The 19,855-nt window shown below is 45.9% G+C and overlaps 1 long non-coding RNA gene across 1 annotated transcript in view; it reads left to right on the top strand.

Annotated features, from left to right (window-relative positions):
- Positions 1-5,785, top strand: part of LOC309524227 — a 30,700-nt gene extending 24,915 nt beyond the window's left edge. Inside the window, exon 3 of the long non-coding RNA XR_014215867.1 lies at positions 5,706-5,785. This is a non-coding gene — a long non-coding RNA (uncharacterized lncRNA). The remainder of the gene's footprint in view (positions 1-5,705) is intronic.
- Positions 5,786-19,855: the final 14,070 nt, after the last annotated feature.

The raw sequence follows: 19,855 nt of genomic DNA on the forward strand, positions 1-19,855 counted from the left end.
GGAAACACAGCAAGCCCCCTCGCCTCCATCATCCTCTTGTTGCTATTAAAATGTCACTCATGCTTGTACATCTGTGAGCTGCCTGCCCTGTCCCGGTATTTTCTCACGCTCAGCTGTTGGCAGCCAGTGGAGGCAGGAGTGTTGGGGCTTGCCCCTCCGCCCCACCCTGACTCTCTCTATCTGGCTCATCAAGGCCCAGGAGAGCTGCAAGTTGAGGCAGGGCCTCTGGCACGGGCCCCAAACTGCCTGCTCTCCAGCAGCCTCCTTGCAACATGGGCCAGGGGAGCGCTAGAGGGTGGGGGTGGGGACTCGCACACAGGGGAGCCCCTGCTCTGTTTTCCGTGGCAGCCTGATGATTTCCCCATTGCGGGTGAATTTGCTAACCCTTCCCAAAGTAATGTTTATTCTTGCAGGCCTGTTCTGGTGGCAGTGCTCCAAGGGACACAGGAAACGGCCTTGAACTGGGTCCATCCAGCTCAGTGTTGTCTGCACTGGCTGGCAGCAGCTCTTGAGGTTTCAGGCAGGCGCATCTTTGACTCTACCAAGGATTGAAACTGGGACCTTCCGTGTGCTAAGCATGTTACCCAGTGAGCTTCGTGGTCGAGTTGTGGGGGGCGGGATCTGAATCCTTTTAGTCCCCACAACAACCCTGTGAGGTAGATTTGGCGACAACCAGCACAAGTCACGCCCAGTGAGCTTCATGGCTGAGTGGGGATTTGAACCTTGGTCTCCCTGGTGCTAGTCTAATATTCTAACAACCACACCAGACAGTCTTTTTGCAGGGCTTCCTGGAGTATTAATTTGTATTGCCTGGAGGCAACTCCTTATGTAGAGTCCTGTCGTTATTCAGCTCATCATCAAGGGTGATACATGGCAGCACCGTCATGTGCCAGGCCTCTTAATGAACATGCAGAGGATCAGGGCAAGTGAGTGCCACACCCAGTTCTTCATCAGCCAACCTACTTGGAAAGAAACAACCTTCCTTGCCACAACAAACAAAACAGCAGTTTAAAAAAACAAAATCACAAAGCTCTCCTTGCCAGGCCAGCCCTTCAAACCATAGGCTGTGGCGAGCCAATTGATTTAAAGGAGGTAAAGGAGGTCCCCATTGCTTAGTGCTGGGTTTCAAAGCCAAACAGCCAGCGGCCTTCCTGGCTTCACCCAAAGGGACCATAGAATCATAAAATCATAGAAGGGACCCCAGGGGTCATCTAGTCCAACCCCCTGCCATGCTGGAATCCCTGCTAAATAAGCCCTGACAGAAGGCCATCCAACCTCTGCTTAGAAGCCTCCAGTGAAGGAGAGTCCACCACCTCCCAAGGGAGTCTGTTTCACTCTCAAACAGCTCTTGCCCTCAGAAAGTTCTTCCCCACTTCAACGCAGCAGAAGGTGAAAAAAGGATTTCCAAGTGCTGCTTCCACTCTCCAGGGATTCAGTGGCTCAGAGCATCAGGTAAACCTTGCTTTATAAAGCAGCTCATGTCAGATCCAAATGAAGGCTCACATGTTTATATGGTGAATCTGTCAATTTCAGCTTCTTGGTTTTTCCAATCTCCTCTGTCCTCTGCCCCCCCCCCTTAAAAGGGTTCTCATGAAAATTCATCTGCATTTTGCGTGAATTTCTCCTACTATATTTTTTAGAATATGTTATATTACCTAGCGTACACGCATGTGCAAAAGGAACAACCCACATTCACCTAACGAACATTCTTCTATGTCACTTGACTAAGATAAACATTTATATGCACATTATACAAATTTCTGTGTGCATTACTTGGCTGCAGAACTGCTTTGAGCTGGTTGTTGCATTTGGGTCCTGCTTGTAGGCTTCCCATAATGGGCATCTGGTTGGCCACTGTGAGGACAGGAGGCTGGACTAGATGGGCCTTTGACCCAATCTAGCAGGGCTCTCCATAGAGACTGTCATAGTAGAACCTCCATACCCAGGGGCATTCTACCTCTGAATACCAGTTGCTGAGAGAGGAGAATGCTGTTGCACTCAAGTCCTGCTTGTGGGCTTTCTCCACTTGGTGCATCTGGCTGACCGCAGGCCAGGATGCTGAACTAGATGGGTCACTGACCTGATCCATCAGGGATCTGCTGGAGGTCTGCTGAGATAGCAGAACTTCCATGCCTCTGAATACCAGATGATGTGGAATAACAATCGGAAAGTTGTTGTTGCTTGTGGGCTTCCCATAATGGGCATCAAATTGGCTATTGTGTGGACAGGATAATGCACTAGATGGGTCACTGGCCTGATCCAGCAGGCTCTTCTCATGTTAATTCTGTCAGCAGCAATGAAACTTTCTCCCCAAAATAAAGTAGAGATAACACTGGGCAATATGCCTCCTGCTCAAGGATCAGCAATGGAAGGAGCCTACGTGCCCGCGTGTGTCCTATGTTTGTGTGCGTGAGTATGTGTGTACATGGAGTGTCAACACCTATTACCGGCACGTGGCCTCTGGAGGGCTGACTAAGGATGAATGTGGCCCTTGGGCCAGAAACAGTGCGCCACCTGCCTCCATTCTGGTTCCCTAGCAGCTCTGACAAGCTCCTACATGCATTTCTCTCTGGTTTCTCTCTGTCCGGCCCCACCAGGAATTTGGGAAGCAGGAAGCCAGTCTAAAAAGGATTGTTTGGATGGCAAGAACTCAAAACATCCCTCAGCACCCCTGACCTTCATTGTCTTCCAGCGAAGACAGCCCTGGTCACTGGGAGAGCTCGATAAGGACTGTCAACAGCAGTGCCTGCACCGGGAGCAGGTCACGTCTCTGAAGGGTCGGCCACCTCCCCCTGCACGGCAGAGTCCAATACCAGGAGTTATTTTGTGCTGCCCAGAGCAGCCATAACAAGGCCAACCCCCTGCCCTATCGTGCCACCTCCCAGATTCTTCTTCCACATCCTAGCTCATCCAACACATGGATGTTGTTTCTGGCGAGGCTGAAAGGCCAGGTCAACTGGGGGCAGGTTTTGCAGCTGCTCTTTCCTTTAAAAACTGGAGTATCATGTAAAGTCCTTCTTAGCCTGATTCTTGGCATGTGAGGCTGGCTCTGACCATACTGTTGACACCACCCCGTCTCTGAGCAGCGAGAGGCTCCAGGGGTCCCAGGTGCTTACTTGGGTTTGGTTTCCTTGGAACAAAGGTCAGTGGAGACTCTGGTGTCTTCAGGATAGATGTTTACACACATATCCAAAGTGAGCATGGGATGGAGAGGCTCACACGCCGTCCTCCCAGAAATATAATCCCAATTCTAACACCAATGTTGCATGCCACCCCACTCACTGAGCAGTGAGAAATTCCAGGGGTTCCAGGGGCTTATACAGGGTTTGGTTTCCTCGGAATGAAGGTCAGCGAAGACTGTGGTGTCTTTAGGATATGCTGTTTTAGTTACCCACCCACCTACCCACCCCAAGCATAAGATGGAGGGGCTTGAGCATTAATGCCCACAAGCAAGATCTGAGTGCAACAGAAACTCTCCCCACTTGTGATTCCCAGCAACTGGTATTCAAAAGCATTTAGCGCCTCCGACAGGAGGGCAGAGCCAAGCCATCTTGCTCTTTGTTTTGGTGATGGATTTCTTCTTTGGGGGAAATGCATAGGTGCTCCCTAACCAAAGAAAACAGAAACCTGTTCTGCAGGGGAAGGAAACTTTTGCAAAATTGGGAAACTGATTTGGGGCACTCAGTCCTAGTGCAGGCAACTTTATTGTTCATGCATGCTTTCATCACTGTGTTGCATTGCATTGCATTTATATCCCACCTTTTTCTCCAAGGAGGTTACACTAGCATACAAGGTTCTCCCCTCCTTGTTTTTACCCTCACAACAACCCTGTAAAGTAGATTAGGCTGAAAGGCAGCGACTGGCCCAAGACTGCAGCCAGTGAGCTTTATGACCAAGGCGGGGAGATTCGAACTCTGGCTTCTCCCAGGTCATAGTCCGCACTTAATCTTCACAACAACCATTTGGGGTGGGTTAGGTTGAGAGTGACTGGCCTATGAACTTCATGGCTGAGTAGGGATTTGAACCCTAGTCTCCCAGGTCCTAGTTCAACACTCTAACCACCTCACCGCATTGGCTCATCTTATCTAAGGTCCTCTGTATTCTGCTGGTGCCTGAGCTGAGGAGACATCTCTGTCGCCTGCCCTGTTCCTTCCCTGCAGAATAGGTCAAAAGTGGGATCAAGATGGGCTCTGGGTGCGGATTCTACCCAGCGTTATCAGTCTCTGGAAAACATGATAAAGGAAGCCAAATGAACATTGTGTTGGTCTTTCCGGAGCCCTGGTGCAATGCAATGTATCACAGCCAGATTCATACTTCAAAGCAGGCAATTAACTCAGGAGGCTTAACCAAGTGTGTTAAGCTGACAGCTGGCCAGTTTGATGGGCCCCAGAGAAAGTGTTTACCCTTACCTTCCATCCCCATATTTTTTTTATGGGGTGTTTCCTATGAGAACAGCAACAAGAGGGACCAGATGCAATTGGGCCTCAGAGCTGATCTTTCTGGCAGCAAATCATAAAAGAAAGAAAGAAGTGATTTAAAAGTCCTGTCCATAAAACAATTCTGTTAAAAGGAAACGCAAGCAAGCCACTCCTGGTTGGCTTATGATCTCCAATTATCTCCTTGTTTGTTTGCCTAGGACTTGTGGGAGAATTATGAGCAAACAGCAGGTAAATGGTTGCCTGGAAAAGGACCCCAGATATTATGTTAGCAGGATAGAGAGTCTCATGGGAGTTTTGCGATAGCAGCAGATTGGGCGATGGCCCCTAAATTAGTATTAATTCCTCTTAGTGATTTGGCACCGGTCCCTAAATTAGTGTATATTACTCTTATCAGTAAATTATTTATTATTAAGAACATAATAATATTTTGGATTCATGCACCAAGTTTGGGGAATCATTGGCTGTCCTGGTGCTGTTGGACTACAGCTCCTATCCAAGAAGGCTGTCTCCACCTGGTCGGCCTGGCTCAAGATTACCACACTGACTGGTAGCAGCTCTCCAGGTTTCAAGCAGGGAGTCTTTCCCAGCCCTTCCTGAAGATGTCAGTGGGGATTGAATCTGGAACCTTCTGCACACAAAGCAAATAATCTGCCACAGAGCTATGGCTGCTCCCCCATTTGTAAGATTCTAGTGCTTGTAGTTCTGAAGAAAGGGATGAATTAAATAGGAGCCCAAGAGTCTTTCCCGCTGCTTCCAAAGATCTCAGAAGCCCCCACTCTGCAGTCAGTCAGAGCAGGGCCTTTAATGTGGTTGCCCCTGTTCTGTGGAACATTGTCCCTGTTGAAGTACAACAGGCATCCCCTAGCTGCACTTTCCAGAAACAACTGAAGAGATTTTTTTTTGTTCTGGCAGGATTTTCTAGCTGGGCAAATGGGTGTTTACTGCAAGGAGCCTCTGGTTCAGGTTTCAGTCTGGCTTCTAATGTATTTGTTGTTTGGTGTTTATAACTGTCTTTGATTATCTTATGTTTAAATAGCCTTGGGGTGGTAGTTTGGAAGGCAATTAATAAATTAATTGTGATTATGATGATGGCAACAATAACAATAACGTAACATTCAGCCTGATGCAAAGCTTTCCCAAAGTTTGCATGCTCGTTTTTCGCATTTTGGTTAGTCTTGATTTTAAAAGCCTCACAACGTTATGGATTTTGACCCTCCTATTGATCTGTACGGACTTAATTAATTGTCAATTATGTATAGTTTGCAGACTGAAAACAACAACAGTGGATACTTGATTTTGCATTTGCCAGATTGACTTTTTTTCTGGACAGGGAACGAATAAATGAGGCCAAGAATTTCTGCATTCGGTGGGAATCCCTGGCACCCATAAGGATGACACTTGATGCAATGCCATCTCACCACTCCACAAAAAAAGGAAAAAAAGAAAAAAAGAAAAAAGAAAAAAAGATCAATTTTCAGTCGACAAATTAACTAGAAGCATCCCCAAGTCGGGTCCTGGTCATATCACAACTCATGGTATTTGTACAGGATACATTTATTTATTTAGTTGTTTGTTTGTTGGTTGCATTTACTTCCCAACTCTTCCTCCAAGAAGGTCACAGTGGCATTCATCATTCTCCTCCTCATTTTAGCCTGACAACAACCATGCAAGGTAGGCTAGGCTGAGAGGCAGCAGCTGGTTCTTAAGCGTCACATGGCTGAAAGGGGATTTCAGCCTTGGTCTTTCCCAGGTTCTAGTCTGGTACTCCAACCACTGCACCACACTGACTCTTGTACTGTAAAGACAGGCACCCTCTAGAGGGCCATTTGCTCTGCTTTGGACAATGAAGCAGCCAGAAGGTCCAGTGAGTGGATCTCTCCCTCCCTCCTCAGCTGCTGCCTCCCACCCCCACCCCGCTGAATTTGACTGAGATGAAGATAATGAGAGTTTGGTTATCGAGAGACCTACTAGATTAATGTGGGAAAAGCATTGATGGAGGCTGAAGGACGGGGGGAGGCGGGAGGCAGATGCAGGCCCTCTTGGAGCCTCCAATCAATGCAGACCTTGGAGGGATGAATGAGAGCTTCAAAAGAAAGGCTGGTGAGAACAATTGAATGCTTTTAGATCCCAGATGGCCACCCTGCCTGAAGCGGTTGCAGGAAAAGGCCAGGCGGTGCGCATCAAACAATGATTCCTTTCCCTGTGGTTTCGAACGTGGATCTCTGGCCCCCTCTGAGGACCATGTGCTGGTGTCAGAATCCAAGGCAGGGGAAGGATTGCATAAAAGTCAGCTCTAAGCACCCAGGTTGACTAATTTAGACAGTGTCCCATAAGAACACCAGAAAAGCTTGCAGGGTCAGGCCAAAGGGGGCTAGTCCAGCATCCTGTCCTCACAGCGGCAAACAAGTTGCCGGTTATAGGAAACCCACATGCACAAGAGCCCTCTCCCTTCCTGCCGCTTCCAGCAACTAGTATTCACAAACATTGCTGCCTCCAACTGGGGATACAGAGCACTGCAACTTAAGGTGAATAGCCACCCAGAGCCCTATTCTACTTCATCAATTTGTCTTTTAAAATCATCCACATTGGTGACCAAACACTGCCTCTTGTGGATGGGAATTCCATACTTAAATTCTGTGCTTCCTGTGAAAAAGTCATTCCTTTTATCTGTCCTGAATCTTCCCATATTTAGCGTCATTGAATATCTAGCTTTAGGGGAGAAAAACTTTTCTTTATCTGTTTTCCAGAGACCTGGACAGGGATGGAATCACCACTGCATAACAATTCCACACAAGGTCTTGTGATTCATATTTGTTGTGATTCGAGATTGTGCCAAGTCTTAACACCAGCTGTGGCTGGTGCGCCCCAACCATGCCTCCTTCTAGGGAGAGGTGACTGCAGTGACCCATGCTCCGATAGCCACCCTGGTTAGTGTGTGTTGTGTGCCCCTAGAGATAGCATACCCTCCAAGTGTCCATATTTTCCAGGGACAGTCCCAGAATTACAAAAACCATCCCAGTTTCTTATTGGATCTCAGAATTTCCCGGTTTTTCTTTTTCTTCCTCTCCACGTCTCTCAGAACAATTAAAAGTGGTGCAGAGATCAGACACACACACCCCATGGTCTTTTTGGAAACAGGAGCCTTTGCTCTGTGTGTGTGTGTGTGTGTGTGTGTGTGTGTGCAGGTGCAAAAATAGAGTTCCGTTTATACTGAAAATAAAATACCTGCACCAAAGGAAGAAAATGGTGAAGATGGCATACAAGGCCCTTACTATAATTCTGAAGGAAAATATAACCAACCCACTCTAAATTCTTTAAATGCGATGCTTCAGCAACCAGCAATTTTGTAGGAAATGCTTGGAGTTTTTAATCCTTTATTGTAAATCGAGCATTACACTGTCATGTCTACCCAGAAGTAAGTTCCACTGTATTCAATGGAGCTTACTCCCATTACTCTGTGCAGCCTTGCACTGCATTTTTACTCAGAAGTAAGTCCCACTGAGTTCAATAGGATTTACTCACTGGAATGATCACACAGTTTCCATTACTACTACTAATACCAGTAAATCCCATCTTTTTCACTGGCAGGGACTGAAGGCAGCTTACAGCTAAGATTTTATTTCATTACATTTAACTTATAGTATGTCTGTATTGTCATCTGAGAAATACTGGACTGAATCATGGCCTTCACCAACGTGGGACCCTCCAGTTGGTTTGGGCTGCAACTGATCACTTCCAGAGTGCTTTTGAAATCCATAAAAACTTAAAGAGAGCCCTGCTGGATCAAGGACTGCCTGTTAAACTGCTCTGGGAATTGTAGGAGAACAGGGGTCTCTTTAACAGCTCTCAGGGCACACGGGCCAAGTTTCATCTGACATGGGGGCGGGGGGAGGGTTTGACGTCATGTACGCAGCACACATATGCCTGTGACTGTCGCACTGGGAGAGGCCGACTAGGCCGACTCCTGATGCAGCATTTGTCTTCCAGGCTTTACTGGTCCAGGTGGTCTCTCTCTTTTTTTTTTTAATCTTTTATTTTTATTTTTATTTTTATTTAAGAAAGATACACTCTTTACATCGTTATTCAGATATATACACACATAAAAGTTTCCATCATAGGAAGAAGTAAGAAAAAAAAGAAAAAAGAGAAAAAGAGAAAAGAAAAACAAAAAAGAAAGAAAGAAAGAAAGATAACATACAAGAATACAAATGCAATACTTCCGTCCGACTCGGTTTTGGAATTACATAATCTTACATTAATTTGCAGTATTACTAAAACGTTATACGTCAATGCTTTTAATTATCGTCGATTGATAAATTATTTATTCCCTGGCTGCTTTCAAAATAAATTAGAAATTTGTTCCATTCGTCTTTAAATTTAACTGTTTTGTTTTGTCTTATTTTTTGGGTTAATCTCACTAGTTCAATATATTGGTATAACCTCATTTGCCACTCTCCAACCGTGGGTAAATCAGGGGTTTTCCATTTTTGTGCAATTTGAATTCTCGCCGCTGCCATGGCATATTGAACGAAGGTTTGATCTATTTTCTTTATTTCTTTACCAATCATTCCTAAAAGAAACAACTCAGGGGTTTTAGGGAAATTATATCTCAAATTTTTTTTCAATTCATCATGTATTTGCTTCCAGAATTCCTTCACCACATCACAGGTCCACCAGATATGGAAAAAGGTCCCGACCTTGTCCCTACATCTGCAACAGGTGTTATCAACATTATTATACATCTTTCCTAGCTTTACTGGGGTCAAATACCAGCGATATATCATTTTCTCTAGATTTTCGCGAAGGGCTACGCATGCTGTGAATTTTACACCTTTTGTCCACAATATCTGCCAGTTTTTATACTCTATGTTGTGACCAAGGTCTTTTTCCCATTTTACCAACGCTCCCTTCACCAGATCTTCCTTAGTGTCCCATTCCAATAATTGTTTGTACATTTTGGAGAGAAGTTTTTCATTACTCTCCAAAATTTCCACCTGAAACCTTGATTTTTTTACACTAAAACCCACTCTCTTATGTTCGCCCCATAAAGCATTAATCTGATGAAAAAGCAGCCACTCTTTTATTCTGTCTTTCAGCTGCTCATAGGGCTTCACCTTCCATCCTGCTTCTGTCTTCACTAAGAGGTCCTCATATGTACATCTTTCATCAGCCATATTTATTTTCTTGCTTTTAATAATATCAGTTGGAGACAGCCACCCTGGGATGCCTTTTTCGATCAATTTTTTATACCTCTTCCACACCTCTAGTAATGGGCCTCCAATTATATGGTTGGAGAAGCCTCTATGAACTTCCCCTTTCTCTTGCCAAAGGTAGGCGTGCCACCCGAATCTAATATTAAAGCCCTCCAAATCCAATAAATCTGTATTTTGGAGGGTGGCCCACTCCTTTATCCAACATAGGCAGGATGCTTCATAATAGAGCCTGATATTCGGGGCTGCAAAACCACACCTCTCTCTTGAATCTGTCAGGTATTTAAACTTTATTCTGGCTCTCTTACCCTGCCAGATGTACTTGGTCAGGGTTTTTTGCCAGTTCTTAAGGAGGGAGGTACCTTTAATAATCGGAATATTTTGAAACAGAAATAATAGTCTCGGAAGGATACACATCTTAATAGCAGACATTCTCCCTGTCCATGATAGTTTCAGTCTGTGCCAGGTGTCCATATCTTTTTTGATATCCTGCCAGGCCTTACTATAATTGTCCTCGACCAAATTTATGTTTTTTGGTGAGAGCCAAATTCCCAAATATTTGACTTTGTTCACAATTTTAATACCACTTTTTTCTTCTAGTTGGGTTTTATCCTGTTCAGTCATATTCTTTATTAGAATCTTTGTTTTTATCCTGTTTAATCTAAAGCCCGACAGTCTACCAAAATCCTCTAGAAGTTCTATTACCCTACTTGTACTGTCCACTGGATTCTCCACGGACAGGACCAAGTCATCGGCGTAGGCTTTAAGCTTAAATTCTTTCTTTCCAATTTTTATCCCCCTCACATTTACCGCCTCTCTTATTCTATTTGCAATTACTTCCAATATCATTATAAATAACAAGGGGGACAAAGGACAGCCCTGCCTTGTACCTTTCTTGATCTTAAAGGGTTTAGTCAAATTATCATTTATGACCAGGTGGTCTCTCTCAACGCTATGTGGCCTGGGGCAACATCCTGCCAGGGCTGTGCAACATCTCCTGATGCAGTGTGGCCCTTGGCAACTTCCCGCCAGGCCTCCTCAGCCCCCTCAAGATTGGGAGTGGGGGCCTGAGCCCCATCCCAACAGACATGGGAAAGCTGTAAAGGCCTCAACCCCACCGAGTTGGCACCCCTGTCTCAGGATCTTCAACAAACTACGGTTCCATGATTCTTTGAGAGAAGCCATGCCTGCTTAATATGGTAAAGGCCTGCTTTAAATGGGCAGTGCACACAGGGTCTTACAAGACCCTCCAAGTGTCCCTATTTTTCAAGGATGTCCCAGATTTACAGAAGCCATCCCAGTTTTCTGATATAATCCCAGAATGTCTTGCTTTTCCTTAAAGGTAAAGGGATCCCTGGCCACTAGGTCCAGTCGTGGCCGACTCTGGGGTTGCGGCGCTCATCTCGCTTTATTGGCCGAGGGAGCCGGCGTACAGCTTCTGGGTCATGTGGTCGGCATGACTAAGCTGCTTCTGGCGAACCAGAGCAGCGCACGGAAACACCGTTTACCTTCCCGCCGGAGCAGTACCTATTTATCTACTTGCACTTTGATGTGCTTTCGAACTGCTAGGTTGGCAGGAGAGGGACTGAGGAACGGGAGCTCACCCCGTCGTGGGGATTCAAACCACTGGCCTTCTGATCGGCAAGTCCTAGGCTCTGTGGTTTAACCCACAGCGCCATCCCAGTTTTCTGATATAATCCCAGAATGTCCCACTTTTCCTTAGGAAGTCCCTATTTTCATCAGAGAAATGCTGGAGGGTATGGAGTTATCCAACCCCTGAGCCATCTGAAGGCAGCCTTATATAGGGAAGGTTTTTTAAAATGTTTTATTATGTTTTTATGTATGTTGGAAGCTGCTCAGAGTTGCAACCCAGTCAGATGGGTGGGGAATGCAGTGGTACCTTGGGTTAAGTACTTAATTCGTTTTGGTGGTCCGTTCTTAACCTGAAACTGTTCTTAACCTGAGGCGGTGCCTCCCGCTGCTGCCAAGCCACTGCTGCACGATTTCTGTTCTCATCCTGAAGCAAAGTTCTTAACCCGAAGTACTATTTCTGGGTTAGCAGAGTCTGTAACCTGAAGCGTCAGTAACCCAAGGTACCACTGTAAATAGTAACATTCTTCTTATTATTATAGATTAGGATGTCCCTATTTTCATCAGAGAAATGTTGGAGGGCATGGCCTTAGACTCAGTGCACCCCCTTGCAGAACTCAGCAAAACATTCATTTCACCCAGAAATTGTGGGTGAATTGCCTCCAACTAATTCAGGAGACTTTTAAAATCTGGCCTAGAGCACTCCCAACAGTCGTATTTGGCCTGATACAGCCAGCCAGGTTGCCCCTAGGTGGCTTCAGAAGTTCATGTGCCTCTCCTTTTATGCCTTCTGTATGCCCCGGAAATGTCTTCAGCCAAACTTGGCTCATATTTATCACCACCAGGCTTTTGTCATGAGGTTGCAAGCTTGAAAAAATGACTGTGGTTTTAGCAGGTACACAACGTACGCCTCTCCTTTGCACCAAGGCTTCCCTTTCTGTGTTTAGGTTTCCTTCCCTGCCCTTTCCAGCCCCTGTTCTGAAGCCAGGGGTTATTGCCGCTTCACAGCCTGAAATAGAGTCCTATAGTGATTTCTTTTCTTTTTTTAAAAAATATATATTTTTATTGATTTTACATATATTTTCCAAACAAAACATACCATAACATAACATCTCTCATCTTATACCACATTTTGGCTATAAGCCTAGGACTTCCATCAACCATGTCTAGTGATTTTTGACCTTCATCTCTTAGTCTTGCATCTCCTTCTCTTAACTATTACTTTTAATAATCCATACTTTAGAATCCATTCTCCTAATTTTTTTCTGTAATGTTTCATATAGTTCTCCTTACAAAACTTCTTGATGACAATAAAGATATCACATCGTATCGTAATCCTACAAGCATAGTCAGCTGATTACAATTGCTTTTTCAAATAACTCGCATATTTACTCCAATCTTTCAGGAATTTCTGGTCCCGCTGGTTTCGAATTCTTCCTGTCGTCTTATCCAATTCTGCGTAGTCCATTAATTTCATCTGCCATTCCTCTTTCGTTGGCAATTCTTCCTGCTTCCATTTCTGTGCCAATAATACTCTTGCTGCCTTTGTTGCATATAAAAACAGTTTTTCTATCCTGCTTATTAATATCCATGCCTACAATCCCAAGTAAAAATGCTTCTGGCTTTTTTATAAATGCATATTTCAACATCTTTTTCATTTCATTATAAATCATTTCCCAGAAACCTTTCACCTTTTTACATTCCCACCACAGATGATAAAAAGTACCTTCTGTTTCCTTAGACTTCCAACATTTGTTACTTATTTTACACATTTTAGCTAATTTCACTGTTGTAATATACCATCTGTACATCATTTTCATCACATTTTCTTTCAAGGCATTGCATGCAGTAAATTTTATTCATTCTTTCCACAATTTCTCCCAATTTTTAAACTGTATATTATAACCAAAGTCTTTGGCCCAATGTATCATAACCAACTTAACCTCTTCATCTTTCAGATGCCATTCCAAAAGCAATTTATACATTTTAGACAATGTTTTAAAATTATTATTTAAAATTTCCATTTCAAATTTTGATTTGGTATAACCAAATCCCCTTTTCTTTAAATCCTCTTTAAACATTTCATTAATTTGGCGATAGTGCAACCAATCATTTACATAGTGATTTCATGCTCTTTATTGCAGCTTGCAAAACAGTGATTGAATTGCCCCCCAAACCTCAGGCTTTTATATATATTATTTACACAATGAGTCCCATCTGATTGGCTGATTCTGCTTCGCACCTGGAGCCTGATTGGTCTTTTCCTGCAAGCCAATCATTTGTTGCATTCTAGGATCCTACTTGCCTATTGTTCTAGGATCCAAGCTTAGTACATAACACCCCTCCCCTCTAAGTTCTCATTGCACCCAGAAGGTTAGCATTCATAGTCATTGAGGTATGCTGGTCGCCTACGTATGCATTGTGGTTTCGGTTGTTTTTCGGTAGGGGTTCCTGGTTCTCGTTCTTGTTCTGGGGCTGCCGGTTGTGACTGGGCCATTGGGTTACGCGCTGCTGGTCCACTCGGTCGTGGTTCTGGTTCCTGTGGCTGCTCAGCCTTGGGGGTCACTTCTGAACTTCCTAGTTCTGCCTCCCTTACCCACTCCTCTTGTGCTATGGGCCTCACCCTTCTGCTATCCCCTTGGGATTCCTCTGTCCAGCCCTCCTTGCAGTTTCCCCCCGGGAATCGCCACCGTGACTGTGGCGGGTACCCATGCTGGGTACACTGAAGTTCTTTGCGTACTCTGGGTCACAGGGCTGGAAGGTCCAGGGGTTCCTACCTTCCCCCACTGCTGCCTCATCATGGGCCCTGTCAGGGTGAAGGCTTGTTGTGAGATGCCGGCCCATGAGTAGTTCCGCTGGGCTCTGGCTGGTCGTTGTGCTGGGGGTGCTATGCTGGGCTAGGGGAAATGCAGCGAGGTGGTACTCCCAGTCCCTTTGCATCATGTGGTGGAGGGCATCCTTGGTGGTCTGCACCATGCGCTCTGCTTGGCCGTTGGTGGTGGGGTAGAATGGCGCTGATTGTGCGTGGCGGATGGCATTTTGCCTTGCGAAGGTCTGGAACTCCTCTGACGTGAATGCTCTTCCATTGTCCGAGACGAGGGTGTCAGGGAGCCCATGGATTGCAAACAGCCTACGTAGTACTCGGATGGCCACAGCCGTGGAAGTGGACGGTACCTGGGCGACCTCCAGCCATTTGGAGTATGAGTCCACCACTACGAAGAATGTCCTTCCCTGGAAGGAGCCAGAGAAGTCCACATGCAGGCAGGACCACAGCGCTCAGGCGGACTCCCACAGCTGGACAGGGGCCCTTGGGGGATCTGGGCGGGACTCCTGACAGGTCTGGCAGTATTTAACCCAGGCCTCTATCTCCCCGTTGATTCCTGGCCACCACACATAGCTCCTTGCAAGGGTGTGTTTCGTGTAAGGCTGTGAGGACCTTTTGGCACAGAGGCTGGGGAACGACCACCCTGCTTCCCCATAACAGGCACCCCTTGTGGGCTGACAGTTCGTGTTTGCGGCCCAGGGTTGCTACTGGGCCATCCCCACCACACCCAGCCCAGGACCCGGGAGATGACCCTGTCCTTCATGGAGTGGCGTACTACTTCTGGTACCTGAATGGGGTGGTCAGAAAGCTGTTCTAGGTTCATGACCTCATGTGCAGGTGCTGGGCCGGGGCTGGTCTCAGGTAGTGGCAGTCTGCTGAGGGCGTCCGTATGGCCCATCACCTTCCCGGGCCGGTGGACCAGTGTATACTGGTAGCCAGTGAGGAAAATCGACCACCTGAGGACGCGGGGTGACAGTACTTGAGGGGTCTGCTTCTCGGGGATGAATAGGCCAAGCAGCGGCTTGTGGTCGGTCATGACAGTAAAGGGGCGCCCATACAAGAAATTGTGAAATTTCTTTACTCCCTTCACGATTGCCAGGCCCTCTTTGTCTATTTGCAAATAGTTCCTCTCGGTTGTGGAGAGGGTCTGGGAAAAGTAAGCCACTGGCACCTCTCTACCCTCCAGAAGTTGGTGGCCTAGTACGGCGCCAACACCATAGGGCAAGGCGTTGCCAGCACCACCGGCAACCTCTCATCAAAGTGCACCAGGACTGAGTTCGAGATGAGCAGATCTTTGACTGCTTGGAACGCGGCCTCCTGGCGCTGGCCCCACACCCACGGGGCCCACTTGTCAAACAGTCTGTGTAGGGGCTCCGCTACCGCTGCCTTGTGGAGTAAGAAGGCATGGTAAAAGTTCAATAGTCCCAAGAAGACTTGGAGTTCCGCCTTATCCTTAGGTGCCAGGGCATCGCAAGTAGCCCGCACCTTGTCGCCAGTCAGGTGGACTCTGTCTGCGTCCACCGTAAATCCTAGAAAATCCACCTGTTGCACTCCTAGCAGACACTTTCCCCGCTTCACTTTGAGGCCGGCCATTAGGAATGGTGCAGGATGGAGCAGAGTCAGTCCCCAAACTCCCCCAGCGTGGCCCTGGCGATCAACACATCATCGAAGAAGGGGGTGATGCCGGGAATTCCTTTGAGGAGAGAGTCCATTAGATTTTGGAATATGCCTGGTGCCATGCTGATGCCAAATTGCAGCCACTTGACACGGAACGCGCCCCTGTGCATTACAATACTTGCCTATTGTTCTAGGATCCAAGCTTAGTACATAACACAGCCCTTAGCAGAAAATTGCATGGAGTCATGGAACATGCCTTGTGCCAAATCAGACCCTTGGCCCATCTAGCTCAGCATTTGCCTACACTGACAGGCAGCAGCTCACCAGGCAGAGCTCTCTCTAAGCCCTGCCTGCAGATGCTCCTGGGGACTGAACCTTCTGCATGCGAAGCAGAAACTCCACCACTGAGCTACAGCTCTTCCCCCTAAACATAAACTAAGATTCTAGTCCTCGTTGTGAATAAAGGGATGAATTATATAGGAACCAAGTCAGACCCTTGCTCTATCTAGTTCAATACTGTCTACACTGATTGGCAGTGGTTCTCCATGATTCCAGGCATGGGACATTCCCAGTCCTTTGGGGATTGAACCTGGACCATTGGCATACCAAGCAGCTGCTCAGCCACTGAGCTACAGCCTCAGTGGCCTGGAACCCTGGAGTGCTGCTGCTGCCAGTCAGTGTAGACAATACTGAGCTTGGTGGGCCCAGTGAAAAGCACCTGCCTATGTGCTTATGGTCAGTGTTTCTAAGCTCCCTTCAGATGAAGGTGAAGGATGGATTTTAGGGCAAGCCTGCCATCCAGTGGCCAAACCAAAGTGTAGAAAGCTCTCTACTTATGTCACAGGCCACCTGGCACCCCCCTCTGGCTGCTTTGGACTGCAGCTTCCACAACCCAAGCCAAGAAGGCTTTGCAAGCACACCAGAAACAGCTAGCCTGGTCATGATGTTGCCACGTACCCCCTGGAATGCACCATGCACACAACAACACCCCAGTGCCCTAAACAATTGGAAAAGTTTTTTTTTAAAGTGCCATAAAAATGATCAAGAGGGTGAAGCGATTCCCCATCTGGAAAGGTTGCAGTGCAGGGATGGAGAAAGTGGTGGAGGAAAGTTTCTCTCCCTCTCTCATGGCACTGGAGCTGGTGGTGGGCATAAAATGAGACTGAACATTGGAAGATTCAGGATAGATAAAAGGAAGGATTCAAGGGGGGGGGGACACCTCTTCAGGGCTTTCAGGCAGGGGGCATTTCCAGCCCTCCCTCTTAAAGATTCCAGTCCTCATAGCTGTTTGTTTTTTTAAAAAATACATTTTATTAAGGTTTATACAGAAAAAAATAGAAAACATAATATCGCCCCTCTTTTTTTTTAACCAAAGACTTTTATCTAGATACAATAAAAACAGAAAAGGGGGCGGGGAGAGAAAGAAATAGAGATAGAAATAAGAAAGAAGAGGAAAGAGGTTAAAAGAGAAAGATAGAAAAATAAGATTCAGAAAATAAAGAACTTGTGATTCTTCATCTGCCCACCATATAAAAACAATACTTCATCCAATGTAACACACAACGAAGCCACTTTCTATAAACAAACATTATCTTCAATCATCAAATCCAGATATTATTTCTTTTTCACTCAAAAAGGCTATGAGAGGTTTCCAATTTTTAACAAGTGTTAACAATGACTTTTCTCTGATTAAATGTGTCAGTTTTGTCATCTCAGCTAAGTCCGTTAGTTTTAACAGCCATTCTTCCATCGTTGGTAATAATGGGTCCTTCCATCTTTATGCATATAGAAGTCTTGCAGCCATAATCATAAATTGTAACTAAGTTCCACAGTCCTTTTCTAACTGTATATCCATGAGTACCAGCAGGAAAATCTTCAGTGTTCACCGTATCAAAGTATGTATTCGTATGCTTTTTTGTTGTTGCTTTTTTACATGTCTAGCAAGCATGATAATATGCCCCCTCATGTTCCTTACATTTCCAACATGTATTTGGAATATTTTTATACATTCTGAATAATTTCTCAGGAGTTCTGAAGAATGGGCTGGACAAAATCACAGTGAAGGAAGCTGCCTTCTACTGAATCAGACTCTTGGTCCATCTAGCTCATCATTGTCCGAGCTGACCAGTAGCAGCTTCACCAGGGTATCAGGCAGGGAGTTTCTCCCAGTGGTACCAAATGGTACCATACACATTTTCATTTTTTGTTGCTCATTAAGGAATTGCCTTTTTAAAGGAAAGGGCTTTAACACTGCTGGGTTGTTGTATGGGGTGTTAGGGAAGGGGCAGTTCCTCTGATGGGGGAACACATCAGTTTGTCCACCTTTGGCCCCCACCCTGCAATCAGCTCTCACCTGTGGCTCCTAGAAGCTGTCAGCATGAGACAGTGGAGACACCCTGGAAAACGGCTTTGACTGGGTGGCTAAACCAGGTGAGGGCAGCCGATGGGTCTCAAACCCTTGATGAGTTAGGGAATTCCCCTGCATGCAAAGATAGGCTCCAGCAGATTGAGCGGGCGAGATTAGTAATGGGTCTAATGGTCAAGAAGGTGGTTTCTGTATCTGTTTGTAGAAGGAAGTGAGGGGCAGATGGGGCTCCTCAACCTGGGAAGGTAGTTGTTCATCTACAAGAACGCAAACTCTGATCCTAAACCTCCACTGCCTTGTGGGATATCTTTGGGAGAAGAAAAGGCTAAGGAGAAACCCTACACAAGTCCAGAGTGGAGTCCTAAGGCGTTTGTATTGTGCCTTGTACGCCTCCTTCTGGCAACTCTGGCAACCAAGTTAGTGCCAAACTTATAGCTCAGCTTTCCTTTGGACCATATTAGTAAGGCCTAGAGGGGGGTCTTGTTGTCTAGGCAGCCCAAAACCTCGATATTGCCCAGGTTTGTGTCCTGGGAGGTCACTTCAGTGCTGCTAACACAGAGGTTTCACTTCGCCCCCATGACCTCCAGAGAAAGACGCATTCCAACAATAAAAGTTTTTATTATTTGTATGTTAATAGTTTTTTTATGTTTTAATTCTATTTGAGTTCAATTACTTTGAAATATTATTTATGCTTTTACCTTTTTGTGTTTTATCTTTATTTAAGTTGAGTAAACTGCCTTGAGCACGTGCGCCCGCACACACACACACACACACACACACACACACACAGGGAGAGAGAGAGAGAGAGAGAGAGAGAGAGAGAGAGAGAGAGAGAGAAATAATAACAATTGTCCTGCCAAATTCAAAGAAGTACAAATTTCACAAAGGCTGCCTCATGTTTCAGGAAGTGTCAGGCTGGTTTGCATCCCAGGGAATGCTGAATGGATTTCTCTTCCCTATCCAGCCAAGGGGCAGTGAGATCTCTTCCTGTGGATTGTGCTTTTTGGAGAAATACAACAGCAGAGAGGGAGGAAGGGCTTGTTGGGTGTGGGGTTGGAGGTTGGAGTTCTGAAGCTCAACAATGAAGAAGAGAGAAAAATAAAACAATGCTCCTGGATAAAAAAACCCCACTGATTTAGCTATAACCCTTTTTTAAAAAAAGGATTCATGCTTAAATAAAAACTAAACCAGAATTAAATTGCAATGCAACATATGTGGTAGATGAAGAACAGTACTGCTGGTTTGAATTGATCAGTGACCTACAAGGAAACAGGTGACATCTAATGAACATCAAATGAAGCTGAATGTTGGAAGATTTTGTAAGAAGAGGATGCTGGACTACGTGGGACATCAGCCTGATCCAGCAGGCTTTCCTTAAATCAGGAGGGATTAGGGTATTTGTGGAGGATCAAGTTGCCAATGGCCGCTAGACACAATGGCTGTTGTCTGCCTCCATGGCCATCCAATTAATTGCTGCAGGAAAATGGATTTTTTTCTGCGGTAGTTGGAAATGACCTCAAATTCCCAAACTGGAATCTGCTCTCAAAGTGAGGAGCAATGGCATGTATATGTGGGAAACAGTTTAAGAATGTAATATAAGAGCATAAGAAAAACCTGCTGGACCAGACCAATAGCTCACCTAGTCCAGCAGCCTGTCCTCACAGTGGCCAACCAGATGTCCAAAGGGGAAACCTATAAACTGAACACAAGGACATTAGCTTGGCCCTGCAGAGCCATGGTGCTCCTTGGGTTCCTGCTGGTTTGAAAGGGGCCTTGTGCAGGAGAACTTCCTGTTTGGTTGTGTCTTGTG

Source organism: Podarcis vaucheri (assembly GCF_965113315.1).
Source record: "Podarcis vaucheri genome assembly, chromosome: Z".
Classification (NCBI taxonomy): domain Eukaryota; kingdom Metazoa; phylum Chordata; class Lepidosauria; order Squamata; family Lacertidae; genus Podarcis; species Podarcis vaucheri.